We start from the raw sequence: 18,379 nt of genomic DNA, 5'->3' as shown, positions 1-18,379 counted from the left end.
AAACTCTGATCTTGCTCACTAACTGGTCATATGGACCCCCTGCTGCTAAGCCTAATAACTGCAGCTCAGATGCCTACATCTTTTCTCACCTTTTTACCAGGAAGGAAGCATTGTCTTTGATTGTCCATCAGGACTAATCCTTTCTCAGCATGATACTTGTTAGCATAATTGCAGAGAAAGAACCAAAAAAGTGCATTATGAGTTGTTCCTTTTTAAAAGATATATGTAATTTGGATGAAAAAGGCATTGTATATATTTCACTAATTCTAATAGTTAAGGTTTCTTTCATTATCATATTTTTCAACCTTTATATTTTCATTATTTGTATGTAATTAGAAACCCTACTCACCTCCAAGAAAACTTTGTAATAATCTCTATTAATATTATTTTAATCCAGAGAAGTTTCTAGCTAATATTTTTAAAGACTCTTAGCTCCAGGAGAACATGAATTATGAAAAATTCTAGTTACTTTTGGATCACCTTTGCTCATACAATTGAGTTATTCATGACTTACATGGAAAGATCAAATGAAAGAAATTAGTTTTGAGATCTCTTTCCAAAAGTTGTGAAATCACTCAAACCCTTTTTATTTCATTTCAGAGAATAAACTGAGAAAGCTCCCTTGTCCATAAAGGGAATATGCTGCCAGCCCAGAGAGTAAGATAAAATGAACAACAAATATATACTTAAATAAGGATAAATTACATTTACTAGAATAATTATATACTTGAATTTTTTTTTTTCTTTTTACATTTTTCTAAAAGTTTATTTAAGTAGTCTCTACACCCAGTGTGGGACTCAAACTCATGACCCCAAGATCAAGAGCCACATGCTCTACTTGACTGAGCGAGCCACGTGCTCCATACTTGAATTTTTAAAAAGCAGAAGAGACTTCAAAATATATTATTAATAGAGAGAAAATAAAAAATATGATATCTCTGTTTAAAGAGAATGTAACTTAAGAAGTTTAATGTCAGTGTTCAAGGTTAAAAACAAATACCGATAAAGGTTGTAGGAATGGAGAACCAAAATGTACATTTGTCCAAGTATTTTATAATGTTTTTCTTTTTTTTAATCTGGGGCTTTGTTTTACCCAACTTGTACGTAAAGAAAAAAATATAAGATTAAAAAAAAGAGATTTTAAAGGGTGAAATTAGGGACTAGGACACATCTTGACAAGTGTCAAAAATATAATTAAGATTCCTGAAATCGTACTGAAGTGAGAAGTTTCTACTTTCTTTTCACATTCCAATAAGTAAGTGGTAATATATTTTGGTAATATTATTCTTGCCAAATTTTTGTTGCTGTTATTTTTTATTGGTATTGCTTGACTCTTTATGTTTGAGGACACCATTTTATGATAATAGTTTAAAACAACTCTTGTCCTGGGCACCTGGCTGGTTCAGTTGGTGGAACATTGGACTCTTGGTTTCAGTTCAGGTCATGATTCCAGGGTCGAGGATTGAGCCCCACAGCAGGCTCTGTGCTGAGTGCAGAGCCTGCTTAAGATTCTCTCTCTCTCCTTCTGCCCCTCCCCCTGTTCACTTTCTTTCTCTCTCTCTCTCTCTCTCTCTCTCTCTTTCAAATAAGAATAAAAATAAGTAGAAATATAGCAACTCTTGTTCTGAAGAGGATAAATCTTGACGCATTCATTATTTTGTTAGTTTTGCACAGTGTTTATTGTTTCACATGGAAGCCATGACACCAGCAGGGTAAAAATTCCAGGGAAGTTCTCATTTAATCATAGCATCTTAACATAAAAAAAAATCACGTTTATTACAATTGAGGTAAGTTTTATTGAAGTTGAAATATACAAATATACAATTTAAAGTTAGATTTCATGAGGTTTTATTTCCATTAATGATAGAAAATAATTAGAAATCAAATGGTTTTTATTTAACTCATTTCAAACATGTTTTATGATGTAACATTGAATTGGAGTATTGGGGGATTTACCCCAAAGCCCAGATTGAATTGCTGTATACAACCTCACTTTTCTGCTCAGTATACTGTAGTCTGTGATGTCGTCTCACTTAATTTTATGAGTTAGCCATTTCCATTTCCCGTCATACTTCTAGAAATCCTGATAGGCTTATCCATGCCTTTACTAGGGAATCTGGGACTGGACCGCTGCCCACTGATCTACATGTCATTTATTTTTATGCTTAGACCAGCTCCCCCCCCAAGTAGCTACTGCATGGATATTCCCTATCTAAGCACACAAGACCAGGATCTAATGTTTGAAGACATTTAAATGAGGTCTTTGAGGTAGCATAAGGGGTTTACAGGAGAGACAACAACAAATCAGACATTGGAGAATGAGTTTTTCTTTGTTTAGTTTTTACTTTTAATTATTTTGTAGTTTGCCTTATCATAACTGAGAGATCTAGGATGAAGAAAGTGGCCCCTTTCACTTTAGACAAAACCATCTCACAAGACCCAAATACTTACGTCATTATTGACCTTGTATGAGTTCTCCATGTCTGACCTTGCATAAAAATGTTGCAGAACTCACACACGCATACAGTCACAAAAACCAGTAATATTTTTAAAAGATAAATCCACCCTCAAAAATGAAGCAATTAAAAACAGGAAAAATTTTATCAAAATGCTGCATTTGTCTTAATTCAGACAAATTTTCATGTTATTATGCAGAATACTTTTCCTTGAGGCTCGTTGTCCTGGCCATTGGCAGTATAGATTTCTTTTCTTTTCTTTTTTTTTTTTTTAACCATCTTATAACCAAATATATCACTTGGCTAGATTTTCCAGGATAGAATCTTTCACTGAAGGGACAACAGTTCTTGAAAAAAGAGAGCCCCTCCTTAGGCTTTGAAATTAGTTTGACTAAGGTTAAATATATGAAGGTCAATCATTAGGGTTCAAGTTCAAGTTCTGGTACTGTCATTCCTCAGAAAAGTGACTCTGTATAGGCAGAATTTCTCAAGTTCGTGATCTATTGATATGGAAACTGGTCCTGAAATTTGAGCAGTAGATGCATTTCTCTTTTCTATGACAATCCTGGAACTGAGTTAAGGGGTTCAGGACCTTGTCTATATACCCAGATGAAATCAGACTAAATACATGAAGGATATTTTAATACATACTAGATTTTACAAAATTTCTTTCTCTGCTGTAATCATTTTATGTGTGTCTAGTTCAAAGTGGTCAGATATTTGGTTGAACATTATTCTAGATGTTTCTGTGAAAGCATATTTTAGATGAGGTTAACGTTTAAATTGTTAAATTTTTAGGTAAGCAGGCTACCCTTTTATTATGTTTGGTGGGCCTCATCTAATCAGTTAAAGGCCATAGCAGAAAAGACTGACCTCCCCAGAAGAAGAGGAAATTCGCCAGCAGACTACTTTTGGACTCAAACTGTAACACTTCCCTGGGTTTCCAGCCTACTGGCCTAGCCTTCAGATTTTGGACTTGGCAAATCTTTACAATCATGTGAGCCAATTCCTTTAAATCTCTCTGTCTCTATATATGTATATATAGATGGATATATAAGTATATACACACATCTATATACATATACATGTATATGCAAACATATATATGCACAAATATGCATATATACACAAATTCTGTTGGTTCTGTTTCTCTAGAAAACCCTACTTAATGCAGTTGTCAAAGCTGTTACTGTTTCTACTCTTAAAGATCCCTTGATATTCTCTGCCACCCCTAGCTTTATTGATTTATACTGATATGAAATTGTATGATGATTTGATACAAGCATATACTGTAAAATAATTACCAAAATAAGGTTAACATATCAATCACCTCACTTAACTACCATCTTTTTTGGAGTGGTGGTGGAGTAAAAACATTTAAGATCTATTCTGTCAGCAACTTTCAAGTATGTAATACAATATTGTTAAGTATAGTCACCATCCTATACATTAAATCCTCAAGACTTACTCATCTTAAAACTAGAAGTTTGTACTCTTTGTTCAAATCTCCCCATTTCCCCCAACCCCCAGCCTCTGGAAACCACCATTCTACTCTGTTTCTATGAGTTTGACATATTTTTTAGACCCTACATGTAAATGAGAAAATACAACATTTGTCTTTCTCTGCCTGACTTATTTCACGTAGCAAAGTATCCTTACGATCCATCTATATTTTAAAAAAAGATCCATCGATATTGTCACAAATATCAGGATTTCCTTATTTTTATGGCTGAATAGTATTCCAGTGTGTGTTTGTGCATGCGTGTGCATGGATGTGTGTGTGTGGCTGTGTGGATGTACAGACCACATTTTCTTTATCAGGAAATTACCTTTGAAAGACACCTGGGTTGTCCACTCACTGCCAATGGACACTTCTATTGTTTCCGTGTCTTGGCTATTGTAAATAATACTGCAGTGAACATTGGGGTGCAGATATCTCTTTGAGATAGTGATTTCATTTCAGTTATATACGAGAAACTGCATTGCTGGATCATAAGGTAATTCAGTTTTATTTTTTAGGAACCTCCATACTCTTTTCCATTGTGGTTGCACAATTTACATTCCCATATCATTTCCACTGTTCATCTGAGACCTCAGACTCCTGTGGAAATCTTTGTAACTCTTTTGATAAGCAACCTCTCTCTGTTCCATGTTCCAGTCCTACCTTTTTACATCTATATTAAGATAGAAGAGAGAGAAAGAGGAGAAAGGATATATTTAATTGTTTCTGGCTTAGTATTTGTAAAAGCTTAGTATTTGTAAAACTCTCAATTGCTTTTTTGTAGGTCCATGCAAAAATCCTTAATTTATTTCCCCTTACTAATAAATTAAGTGTTATTTTCTCTAGAGTCTCAAAAATATATCAATATGGCATAATTAGCTCTTTAACTTGTTCCATGTAATTTATTCATTTAAAGCACAGCCGAAATGATTCTGTATGTTATTTACATTACGAAATCAGATATTTTCAGGTTACTTTTTTCATTCTGTTTTAATATTTAACAGTCTGTTTTAGGTCAACCTAAGTGGTCAAATGCTTAATACTTGAAAAGAAGAAAGAATATTAAAAAAATTAAACTGTAGCCAGTATCTGTCTTTGACAACAAAGCTGACCATTTTAACTGTATAAATTTAGTTACAAAGAAAGTATGCACATATACAAATCCTGTTGCTCACATTGTACATACATGTGCCAGTGATATCCTAGGGACATTAGTAAAATAGATCAGCCATTGAATGATAACTAAAACCTTAATGCAAATAGTGCACTGGAGAATTTTTAAAACAGCATTTGTACACGTTGGATGGTCTTGCAGTTGTACTCTATCTTTTGCATGTGAGCGTGTCTGTATGAATTCAGATATTTAGAGAGATTAGATAAGGGCCAAGCAATTGAAAGTGAGCAGAATTTCTTTGAAATGAAAAAGAACAGAATTAATTTTTAAATTAATTTTCAGTTAAACAGGAAAATGGGGTAAAGATTTCCCCTATTTCAGCGAAAAGATGTAGAGCGCTTTTCAAGCAGAAAGTGCTCTCTCCTGGGTGACCCAGTGTTGGCCTTTACTGCAGGAATAGATTTGTTTTGGTAGACCGCTGTAGCCAGCTACCTGCAGAGAGCAGGGAATCCTAGAAGAGAGAATTCTTCATACAGTAGTTAAATATTCTTTCATTTGGTGAAGCTATCCCATATGGTATGCTCTTATTTTCAACATAATTTATAGACTTTTAATTTTAAAACACTTTATTTCAAGAGAAATAAAAATAATTTTAAATTAACAAGAGAATTGCATATCCTCCATGAAAAAGTTTTCACCTATTCACATCTAACAAGTCCACTCTGGAATGGCTGAGAACAAGATGTAAAATGAATGAAAAACGAAAATACAGCAGAGTGTACCAGATGTTTTTCACGTGTTGGCTGCACATATATCTTTCTTTGTTAGCTTTTAGTTGCAGATTGAGTGCAATGTACATCATTTTATTCACAATAGATGGCTATGTATCATCTATTCACATATGGATATCATCTCTCTCAAGATTTATTGAAATAGTAAGATAGGAAAACACAACGTGGTATATATGCCGAATTCTGTATAAGCAAATGCGAATTATGTAGTTAGATGCTCTCTTCAAGGGATTTCTTATCACTATCTCACTGGGTAGTGTAAGGATTAATTAGTTAAAGTTTGAAGGCTCTTTGAAGCTAGAAAACACTATGCAAGTGCTAAGCATTATCATGGTTACTTGAGAGTGAGGCATAAGTGATTTGCAACCTCATCAACTCTTTGAAATGTGTGTCTAGCCTGATTCACAGTTTTCTCTTACAGTGTTTTATGGATTGGAAAGTTCTTATCAGATTTTGAAGATGAAACATGTTCTACTGAAATCATATTAATCTGCACAATCTTTTTTTCTATGTATTTAGTCATGTTTCTCAAAATAAAAGGAAACTTGAGATATGATTCTGAAGGTAATTTAATAAAGCATGATTTTGACATCCATTATAACTCATGTATTATCATTAGATTGACTAAGCTGTAGTCCTCTTAATTAGTGCAACCAAAGTCTAGTTCATTTGCATGAAGGTAGCTATTTCCATCTTTTATACTTATATAAAGCTTATGTAGATTTCCATAAAGTTTATATAGATTTTAGCAGCATATTTTAATCATTTCTCACTGTAATAATGTCAATTCTGAAGTATTATTTACTATGTCTTCTAAGAAGATGTTTAATAGTTAAACATAATAATGCGTAAGTCAAAATCTGCCTACATCCTTCTCCCACCTTCTCCTCTATGATCCTATGTGGTAATGTGCCAAGAACAGTGATATGCTGATTATACATTTTATTTCATATTTATAAAAAGTTTTTCCTTGATAAAGTGCCATATTTTCCAGGTGTTCTTTTTCAGGCTCCTTGGAGATGATCATGAGGGTAGGGGATTTTTTTTTTTTTTAAGCAAAGTCGTTAGGTAACAAGTGGATTCCGAGTTAAACTGGATATTGCTCATTATGAAACTATTTTGTTTCTGCGTGAAATTTTAGAACATAAAATACAAAATAGTATAATAAATACCTGTTTGTCCCCACCCAGAAATAGCTGTTAATGCATACCTTCTTCCATTTGTATTACATGCAGTTATAGTTGTAGGATATCAGCTTTGATCCATTCCCTTTCCCCTGTCCAATGGTGCCATTATTATGAACCTAGGGTTTAACTTTACCTTCATGTTTTCATAGTTCCACTGGAATATATAGGTTTATAAATAATACGTATTAGTGTTTATGGGTTTTTAATGTTTCTGTGACTGTTATCATAAGGCACGTATCAGTTCATTATTTTCTTTCCACTTAATATTCTTGTTGGGAGCTGGGCATATTGATACAATAGATCCCAATTTGCTATATTCTGTCTTGTTCCGTGATGTGTTTATTCAAATGCTGTAATAAAAACCCTTCTTTATGCTTCCAGGTATCCCTGTGTAAGTTTCTAATGAATGTATAGAGAAGGAATAGCTAGGTTGCAGTGTGTACACAATTTCAATTTTGGGGAGATCAGACAAACATCCTCATTTGTTCCCAGCAGTGCGATTTAACTACTCTTATCCACAAATCCTGATTGGCTTTAGCATCTGTCCTGGATTTTTCTTTTCAAATGAAGTAGTATCATCAATTGCATCTATAAAAACTAGTGTGGGTTTGTTAATTGTCCATGTTGTATAGCTTTTGTCATGGCTCCATTAGAATACTGGGCAATAACATGTTAACAGAGTTCTAACCTTAATACAGGGTTAAATGTGAAAATTGGCTTTAATTTTTCAGATCCATTTCAATTAAAATATAGCTAATGCCTCCTGTTCAGGGACAGCATGCAGAATGCTGGATGATAAAGCAACATGGACTGGGTCAGTCAGCAGTGGCTAGGAACAATGAACTCCTTCCATTCTTGTACAGTGGTGGTGGAAGTATTGGACGTAGTTTTTCATGCCACCCATTTAGCTGAAAATAGCAGGCAACCATATGGTGGGTTTAGAAAATAAAGGAACGAGGTGTGTGTGAATAATGTGCAGAGGACGGAAGCTGAGCACACAGTGGTTAACTGACCTTGCTACAATGGTTTTGTCAACCCTAAACACCTGCAGCCCTTTGTTTGGTAACGATTACTTATTTTAAAACGTTTCACCAGTGAGTTAAAACAGTAAAAGTGCATGTTTAATTAAAAACTGGGTACTGAATTACTGAATTTCCCTTTCAAAAAAGTTTATGGCAACCGTAAAACCTACACAATATATCTGTTGGTCTTTTCTAGCGCTTGTAGGGGCCTGAAGCCCTAACAGTTAAGACCCATCTCATAAAATTCAGAAGATAATAATCTAAGGGAAAAAAAGGGGGTTGTTATTTCAAAAGTTAATAGTTGCTTTAAGCAAACTGCCTGAAGATGTTCTTTTTACTGGTAATATGTGAATCTGGAGAGAGTGTGTAACTGTATCACTCTAAGAAGCATGGCTTTTCATTTAGATCAAATTGCGGTTTTCTTAAATAAATTATGTTCATTTTTTATTCCAAGTCATTTCTTCACTTATGAAATATGCAGCAATGGCTGTTAATATGTGAACTCCATTAGCAGCAGAGGAGATTCACGAACAATTGAATATTGCCTTTTAGGTATTTCACACAGAAAATTAGATCTAAAAATGCTTCAACTGAACATCCAGTTAATGGAACCAAAATAAAGCTTTGGAAGTTTATTCTCCTAGCAATAAAACATTTGACAATATTATGAATGCTTTTTAAAGTTCATTCAAAAAAGTAAACATTAGGGGCGCCTGGGTGGCTCAGTCAGTTAAGCTGTTGACTTCGGCTCAGATCATGATCTTGCAGTTCATGGGTTCGAGCCCCGCATCGGGCTCTGTGCTGACCGCTCAGAGCCTGGAGCCTGCTTCAGATTCTGTGTCTCCTCGCTCTCTGCCCCTCCTCTGCTTGCGCTGTGTCTCTCTCTGTCTCTCAAAAAGTGAATAAAATGTAAAAAAAAAATTTAAGTAAACATTGGTGATAACTCTTGCTTGGTGAGACACAGATCAGCTTTGGAGAAGATTGTAGATAATTTCATAAAAAATCAATAACAAACCACATTAAATGAAATACAATTTTTCAGAAAAGAACCAAAGATAATTATGGCTAACAAACCGCTTTAAGTATATAAACATGTTCTAGTATAATTATTCTGCTTGCTATTTTAAATGTTTAAATAAATATAAAGTTATTTTTCTGTTTTGCTTCAAGGTATACAATTATGGTTTCAAATTTTTGAGAAATTTCATTTTCAAAAATAATTCTGAAGAGAACTACTTACAAATCCATCAATGTAATCAAAACAATTTGTCAGTAAATAAAAAAACAAATACTAAATATCACACAATTTTATACATGTTAGTACACTGGTCTATTCTAAAAACCTCATGGTTTGCAAATACATTTTTATGGTCACCCTAGCTTTATGAGACATCATTAAATTTCTCTGTGGATTGATGCAACAGATTTATTCCTTGTTGATGGTTGGTATTACTTTAAAAGTGGCCAGGATAATGAATGAAAGGTGGAACTTCATGTGATTTTGAGTTGTATCCTTCTAATTATTAATGAGTTTGAGCCTCTTTTTTCTTATTAGTGATTATTGTTCTCTTTATATTTGTCTACCTCCTTTTTTCTATAAGGTTAGATTGTCTTTTTTTCTCATTGATTTGCAAAAGTTATTTTGAGGTTTGGGGGATATTATTACTTTTTCCATATATATATATATATTTATTTAATAATGCTTATCGGAAGTTTCATGGACAGCCAAGGTAAACTTTGGAACCCATGATCTGAAGGTTTCCACACAGCCAACTCAGAAGTTATTCTGGGGCTATAATGGGAACTGCAAATTAATTAAAGTATTTTGCCATTTTGGCAAGACATATTTAAAGATCTTCATTAAAAAGCTCTAAAGCACTAAACGCTGTCAAAAAAAAAATGCTGCATTTAAATAGCTATTTCAACAGAATCCCCTGCCCTTATAGAAAGAACCTACTTATTAAATGTTAATTACCTGGCTCTTAGATGATCCACTAATATTCACGATTGTCCTTTTGGTAATAAATAACCACTTAGCATATTTGTTAAAAATGCGGGTTCTCCCAGTCCTATCTCAGATCACTGAGTCAGCATTTCCAAAGAGAATTCTTCAGACTCTGGATTTTAAAAAAAGACTCAAGTCATTTTTATCTTTGGGAAAGTTTGGGAAACTCTACTCTGACACAAATAGCAAAAACAATGGAAAGCAAGTTAGAGTCAGAAAGAAATACCTATCTTCGTCCCACCTTGCTCCTTCCCCGATCATCTGCCTTCATTTTCTTTCTCAATCTTGGTAAATAATGCTCCAGGCATCCAGCATTTCATGAGAGTCAGAAATCTGTTGGTTTGCAATTTAGCAAAGAGTAAGAAACCTATTTCTGAGCATTTTCCTTGGGAACATAAAATTTCTGGCTACACACTCATGTGTCAGTTAATGCTTATTTCTTGCTATAAAATAGCAGTATTTAACAAAAATGTTTTGCCACTGTGGCAAAATAACCTCTGTAAATATTCCGCTTGCAACTAAAATTATATTGAAAATTTGGAGAATGACATTTTGAATTCCAGATATTTATGGGCTATAAAAAAAGCAGCTTGAGATATCAGAAGCTGTAATGAGACGGGTTCTTATTCTTATTAATTCTAAACTGTTTTGTGTTGAAGTAGATGTGCAGGTATTGGATGAACAGGTAGGTCACTGAAGGATAACTGTAGTTAAAGTTGTAAAAGCTTTGGCGAGATTGCACATGGTAAGATCTCCACAGGAAATTTAGACCTTGGCTCAGCTGGGAGATTTCGAAGCCAAGGATATTTCTGATTCTTCCCTGATTCTCGAGTAGGCTCTTAAGGGGATATGGCAACACTATTGTGGAAAAAGGCCAATTTTGTAGTCAGATAACAGACTTTGAGAAGTTAGCGAACCGTTTTAAGTCTCAAATTTCAGGTTTGTGAAATGGAGTTAAAGATATCTACTACCAGAGAGGGTGGTTATAAAAATTATATAATAAAATAATGGCAATTGATTACATTTGCCCTGTACTTTTCCTTAAAACAAAGACCCCATTTAACTTAGTTACTCTGGATAGCTTGGTATGGGTATCTTTAAGAAATACCTTCCTGGTGATGAAGAAAAGAATAGTTATTCTGGCAAAACAGGGTACTTAGTTCAACATTGACTTTTCAGGGCTCCAGCTGTTCTGTAAGGAAATTGACATGACTTGCAAAAAAAAAAAGTGGATAATTGTGGGTTATTTAGGAGACAGTCATTATTTACTATGTCTGTACAATTTTCAGAGAGGATATACAGCTTGCACTGAAGAGTGAGATGAGAAGGAGGAAGAGTCATTGAGAAAACCTTGCCTCAAAGGTGATCCTCCAAATTTCTAGTCTGAAATACGGGGTATATAGTTCCACTAACTTCTGAGCTAGAAGACCAAAGGAGGACCCATGTTTTGTGGGCAAGATAAAAGGTCTTGTTTTGATACGCAGAGATATAAAGTAGGAAGTTATACACGTCCTGTCTGGCTGTCAGAGCAAAGATCTGACCTGGCATGTAAATATGTTACTGGTCAGCATAGAAATGGTGTTTAAAGCACCAACAACACATACACCTGGGAAGGAAAGCAAAGAGGGCTCATGATGAAGACCTAGCAATAACAACATATAAAGATTTGGTAGAGGAGCCAACAAAACACAAATAAATTTCACTTTAAAATGAATGGAAAAAAGACATTATTTTGTAAGAGGTATTGAGACAACTAGCTATTAATTAGCAAATTGGAGAAATAATGTAATTTATAGAGTGTCTTTGATCAGGTATCCAAATGCAAAATGATGAAACCACTTATATGTGATAAATAAGTGTATAAAATGAAATTATTTTTAATGTCAGCATTTTATAAGCCAAAATTAAATAATTACTGTAAATTCTATCAGCAGATGTTTTCTGTTATTCCTTTGCTTTACTTCTGTATCCATATGCCATATAAACTCACCAAACAGATACTTCTCTTAACTCAGTTAAATTTTTATTTAATACTCCCTCTCTGCTTTTAATATTTGCAACATCATATTCCTCAGTAGAGAAGAGATACAGAATTTGGGATGTTAAATTTAAAACGCCTTTCTTTACTTTTTAGAGTTGGGCTTCTGAAATGTGGTTTATTTAGGGATTCTCATCAGACCTTGATTTTTCAGGTTTCAGTGATTGCTTCTCCAAAATAATCAGTGTCTGAAGGTGATGACTACAATAAAATTAAAATTATGCAGGCTTTTAAGAAAATTATGTGTAAGAGAATTCCAGCCTCTTAAATTTGAGTCCTTAATAGCATTGCTTTCATCTAAGTGAGCTCTCCTCTCACTTTCCCCAGAATTTCAATCTTGTTTTTTCCCTCTTAGACCAGATAATACAACTGAGAACATTGAGAGGCATGAGACTCGTTTTTAAAAATATTTTTTAATTTTATTATGTATTTTAGAGAGACAGAGAGAGAGAGAGTGTGTGTGCGGGAGGGAGTGGGGGAGGGGAGAGAGAGGGAGACACAGAATCTGAAGCAGGCTCCAGGCTCTGAGCTGTCAGCACAGAGCCCAGTGCGGGCTTGAACCCACAAACTGTGAGATCATGACCTGAGCCCAAGTCAGATGCTCAACCCACTGAGCCATCCAGGCTCCCTGTTAAGCTGGAGATTCTTATCTATAAAGATAAAGACTGCTGAAAAACTTTTAAAAATTCAAATCATCCTGCGAATTCTCAACTTGGAATTTTGTCAGAACAGAACTCTGAAGTAGATTAATTGTACCTTCCTGTCTTGCCTCCCTTTCTTCCTCATGTACCTTTTCCTTTCCCTGGGCACCTAGTGACTGAGTGTGGTCTATAGTGAATGTTTAGATTAACTTAGAAGTGTTGTCTCTATCATACAAAGATTCCTTAGTCATTACATGGCATCTCTCTCCATATTTATATAGGCTCTCTTTTATTTCTTTTAACAAAGTCTCATGATTTTCCTTGAAAGACATGTATTATTTTTGCTAGGTTTATTCCTGTGTCTGATGATTTTGGTCTTGTTAATGGTATCAATTAAATTTTACACACCTTTTTTCTTGGTGTTTATAACTACAGTTAGTGTTTGTCTGTTAATCTTGTTCAACTTCACTGAACTCTTATTCATACTAGTAACTTATCTTCACTTTCTTCTTTTTTTTCCTGTATAAATAATCATGTATTCTGCGAATAATTTGTTTCTTCCTTTCATTTCACATAACTTTTTCTAAAATCTTCTTTATGTTCTATTATATATATTAGGGACTCCAGTACCATGTTGAATAGAAATGTTAGTCCTGGGAATCTTTGTTTTCTTTCCCCTTTTAAAAGAACGTTCTTAAAACTTCATCATCAAGGTGTGATATTTTATGTGAGATTGTAGTAGGAGTATCATCTGGGTAAGGAAATTCTTATGTGGTTCTACCTTGCTAAGGTTATTTATTTCATTTGATTTTAACACAAACGGGTGTTGAATTTTATCAAAAGCTTTTTTCCTGGATCAGCTGAAATGGCAACATGACTTTTTCTCTCTTTAGTGTAGTGAAAGTACATGATTAAATTTTGTAAAGTTGGCTTATCTTAAAGCCATTCCGGGCCCCTGGGTGGGTGGCTCAGTAGGTTAAGGGTCGGACTTCAGCTCAGGTCATGATCTTGTGGTTTGTGAGTTTGAGCCCCACATTGAGCTCTGTGCTGACAGCTTGGAGCCTGGAGCCTGCTTCAGATTCTGTGTCTCCCTCTCTCTCTCTGCCTGTCCTCAGCTCTCTCTTCTCCCCTTCTCTCTCAAAAGTAAATAAATGTTAAAAACAAACAACCAACCAGCCCACCATTTCTCCATTGGCTGTGGAGAGGGGCACCTTATAAAAGAACAGTATGCATTTTGTTTATTGCTGCATTTAGTTTGTCACTGGTATGTTTTAGATACCAGTTTCAATTCTTTAAATGGTTCTAAGTTTGATTTCCCCATTCTTATGGAGTGACTTTTTTTTAAGCTTATTTTATTTTGAGAGATAGAGAGAGGGGGAGACAGAGAGGGAGAGGGAGAGGGGGAGAGAGAGAGAGAGAGAGAGAGAGAGAGAGAGAGAGGGAGGGAGGGAGGAGGAAGGAGGGAGAGGGAGAGAGGTGGGGCAGAGAGAGAGGGAGAAAGGATCTCAGACAGGCTCCATGCTGTCAGCACAGGGCCTGACTAGGGTGGGCAGGGGGCTCCATCTCACAAACCATGATATCATGACCTGAGCTGAGATCAAGAGTTGGATACTTAACCTACTAAGCCACCCAGGTGCCCCTGTGGAGTTACTTTTGATGAGTAATTGTTTTAATTGTTCATTTCAATGTTTACAATTTATCAGTCTTAATTTTCATAGCATTTTCTAAGCTATATAAAAGATTCTTTTGTGATTGTCTCTTTTGTCATTCATTCCTAAATTTGCTTTTGTCTTTGTGTCCTTTTTCTTCTATATGTTTGCCTGAGAAACATCTCTTCTATTACCTTTTTCAAAGAAGCGGCTTCTGATTCTCTTGATTCTTTCTATCCTTGTTTTCCATGTTTGTAATTTTACTTCCTCTACGTATTATTTCCTTCCTTCTGCTTTCTTTGGGTGTACTCTATTATTTTATACTTTTTTGAATGGGGAGATAGGTCATGAATTTTCAGTCCATTTTTTTCCCTTCTAATATATTCACTTAAAGCCTCAAAATAGACTGTAATGTCTCCTGCTCATCCATATAACATGAGTTGAACTAGAGAGTGTTTTTTGCCTTTTGTCTCTAAATATTTTCTAGTGTTCTTGTTACCTCTAGGTTTAGTTTGGCATTCTGTTTAGGTATGGCTTGGTGTTTAATTAATTTACTTATTAACTTATTGTGCTTTTGATACTGAATATTAATATATTTTATCCATCCCAATATATTCTCAGCGATTGCTTCCTTGAGCATCACCTCGCATTTCTTTTCTCTGTTTACTTCTTCTGATTCCCATTTAACTGATGTTAGACTTGTCATGCTCTCTCCTACATGGCCCCTTCATCTCTTGTTTTTATTTTCTGTCCCTGCACTCTCTGTGGCATCTCTAAGAATTTTCCCTGGCTTTTTTTCTATTTTTTTATTGCTCTCTTCGTCTTTGTCTCATTATATCTTTAACCTGTTCATCCATTTGATGGTATTTAAGTGATTTTTAAATCTGCCTGTTCTTTTTTTAATGTCTTATTCTTTCCTACTATGCCAATTACTTAAAAAAAGTCACTGGGGCACCTGGGTAGCTTAGTCTGTTAAGCCTCTGACTCTTGATTTCAGCTCAGGTCATGATCTCATGGTTCATGAGGTCAAGCCCTCCACTGGTGTGACTGCTTGTGTGCTTCCTCTCTCAAAAAACATAAACATTAAAAACCATGTTTTAAAAAGTTTCTTTATTTTTTCGAGAGAGAGAGAGAGAGAATGCAAGAGGAGAGCAGATAAAGAGGGAAAGAGAGAATCCCAAGCAGGTTCCATGCTGGCGGTCACTTAACTGACTGAGCCACGCAGGTGCCACCCCAAAAATCATTTTAATTTTAATTTCATATTGTTTTCAGTGTATCATTCTATCTTCCAAATACTTACTCTTGTAGTAGGCTGTTCACTGTTTGTTTGACTTTCCTCATCATGGATTTGCATGTATCATCAAAGCTAAAATGTCATCAATTGTAAGATGTAACCTTTCTCTTCATATTCTTCAGAAACAAAAACCAGGTACTGATTATAATTTTAATACCCCATTGTTTCCAGATATCTAAAAATGTAAAAATGCCTTTAAATATGGGTAAATATGACATACACTCATTGCTTTGTGTTGTGTACTACATAGTGAATTCACCTTTAGTGAGGATTTGTGTGCGGGTGTGTGTGTGTGTGCATGACAATCATGTATGGCTACTTTGTGGGAGCATCTTTCCAGAGCGTTTTTCATATTCTTTTTTTAAAAAATTTTTTACATTTATTTATTTTTGAGAGATAGAGAGACAGAGCACAAGTGGGGAGGGGCAGAGAGAGAAGGAGACAGAATTCGAAGCAGGCTCCAGGCTCTGAGCTGTCAGCACAGAGCCCTATGAGGGGCTCGAACCCACAGACCATGAGATCATGACCTGAGCTGAAGCTGGACACTCAGCTAACTGAGCCACCTAGGCGCCCTGCATTTTTTGTATTCTTATACCAAGATCTCTTAGAGCAGTGCTGACTAGAGCCTAATTTTTACCTGAATTTCTGCGTAAAAAGCTGACAAGCTGAAAGTTTCTGGATCATGTAATCCAGGTGATGTAAATTTGATCCTAAAATCATGAGGCCCAGATCTACTACCTGGAATTCTCAGGTACTGTATTTTCTTTTTCTTCTGAGTACCAAGCAGAGATAAACAAATCCTCCTGCACTGTCACTTCTTGCAGATCTCAGGGTCTCCTCTCCTGTTTTATGTGGACCTTGAAATTCATGCCCATTAATTCTTCAAGGTAGGAAACCTCCCCACTGCCTAGAACATACCTCAGCTCATTTCCTCATTCTTAGCTCTGCTTATAGGTTCCTCTTTAAGACCAGGTTCTAAGGACTTTCTTTTATTATTAGTGAGTTTAGTACTATTTAAAATATTGTCCTTGAACCAACCATTTGTCATTGATTATGATATACATTTTATACATTATCTAGTGTGCAATACCAGCTAAGTGGTTTATTTTATAATAGATACCAGTGGGAAGTATATTATTGAGTTATTTCACTTTTGAAAATATATATTAACTTTTACATTTACACACTTTTTGAGAGACAGAGACAGAGCGTGAGCAGGGCGGGGGCAGAGAGAGGGAGACACAGAATCTGAAGCAGACTGCAGGCTCCAAGCTGTCAGCACAGAGTCCGACATGGGGCTCGAACTCACGGATTGCGAGATCGTGACCTGAGCCTAACTTGGACGCTTAACTGACTGAACCACCCAGGCACCCCAAATACATACTGCTTTTTATTTGAACTAGTATGAAATCCTTTTTCTAAGGATTTTGTAAACATCACTTTATATTCTAGAATTTTTTTCTACATATTTTCTGTAGAATCAAATCTTCTTTATTACAGAAAATACTTCTTTTACATATTTGAATATTATTTGTTTCATTTGCTCTCTTTTTCACCAGGAGCAGCAATTATGTATGTGGAGAATATTATGTGTATTTCATTTGCTGTTTATTTTTTTCTTTTTCTACATCTTTTTTGATTTGCCTACATTTTCTCAATTGCTGTTGGTATATTTTAATGCCTTTAATATGACTGAAAATTTCACTCTGATGTTCTTTTTTCCATTTCTGTCCATTTTTATCTGTTTCCATCTCCATTTCTTTTCTGAGTTGTTTTTCTTTTTTTTTTTCCAGTTCTTTGTTTCCTGTCTTCTTTCCTTCGAGCCATTGCAACTCATCTTTGAATTTTGTTTCAGAAATGCCATACTTATTGTCTTTAATGTTTTGGATTTTAATGTGAAACACTTGCTCTTTTTCTGCCTGCTTCATGATGTAATTCTTCTATTGTGCATTTTTCATGTGTTGTTTGTTTATTTATTTTCTTCCCTTTCCCCCCTCCCATATCCTTACAGAGCTTCCATGTTGCTTGCTTTCTGTTAAGTACTAGTCTTGCATGGCTTCATTCTTCTGGTATTTTCTGTGCTATAGAAAATACACATATGCTATGTATAGGGAAGTGGCCTGGAGAATGAGCTGGGAGAGAAGCCTTCCTCTTCTATACTCTAAACTTGGACTTTGTCTTTTCCTTAGGTTGGGAGAAGGTTTTCATGGGCTGTCTGGGAAGTTCCAGGCCTTAAGTCTTTCTGTGAATAAGGAATTTTCTTCTCTCCACGTGTCTTATATCAGTAATTGTACAGCTTGCTTCTCCCCAGTATTTCTTGATTTTCCTAAAACAAACACACAAACAAAAAACACAAAAAACAAAAACAACAAAACCAACAGCTAGTTCCTGCAAACATTAGCTCCTGCACTATTCCTCATGCAATCCCATATCCTATGCTACTCTGTGAAATCCCAAGATTTAAGAATGTAATGCATTCTGCCTGGCATACTGAGACCTGTATGTTGTAGGGAAGAAGATGTTCTTTATACAGCTGAAGGAACGCTGCTTTCTTAAGAAGTACTTTGCACTCCATTTGAGGTGTGCAAGTGTCTAACGGAGCCCCCCCTCTGAATGTTCTACGTTATACCTGGCGTGTGTGTGTGTGTGTGTGTGTGTGTGTGTGTGTGTGTGTTAACCAC

The 18,379-nt window shown here is 35.3% G+C and overlaps 1 long non-coding RNA gene across 1 annotated transcript in view; it reads left to right on the top strand.

Annotated features, from left to right (window-relative positions):
* Positions 1 to 16,585, top strand: part of LOC122491886 — a 79,605-nt gene extending 63,020 nt beyond the window's left edge. The window contains exon 3 of the long non-coding RNA XR_006299474.1: positions 16,523 to 16,585. This is a non-coding gene — a long non-coding RNA (uncharacterized LOC122491886). The remainder of the gene's footprint in view (positions 1 to 16,522) is intronic.
* Positions 16,586 to 18,379: the final 1,794 nt, after the last annotated feature.

This window comes from Prionailurus bengalensis, chromosome C2 (genome assembly GCF_016509475.1).
Source record: "Prionailurus bengalensis isolate Pbe53 chromosome C2, Fcat_Pben_1.1_paternal_pri, whole genome shotgun sequence".
Lineage (NCBI taxonomy): Eukaryota > Metazoa > Chordata > Mammalia > Carnivora > Felidae > Prionailurus > Prionailurus bengalensis.
This window is presented reverse-complemented; position numbering and strand designations above follow the sequence as displayed.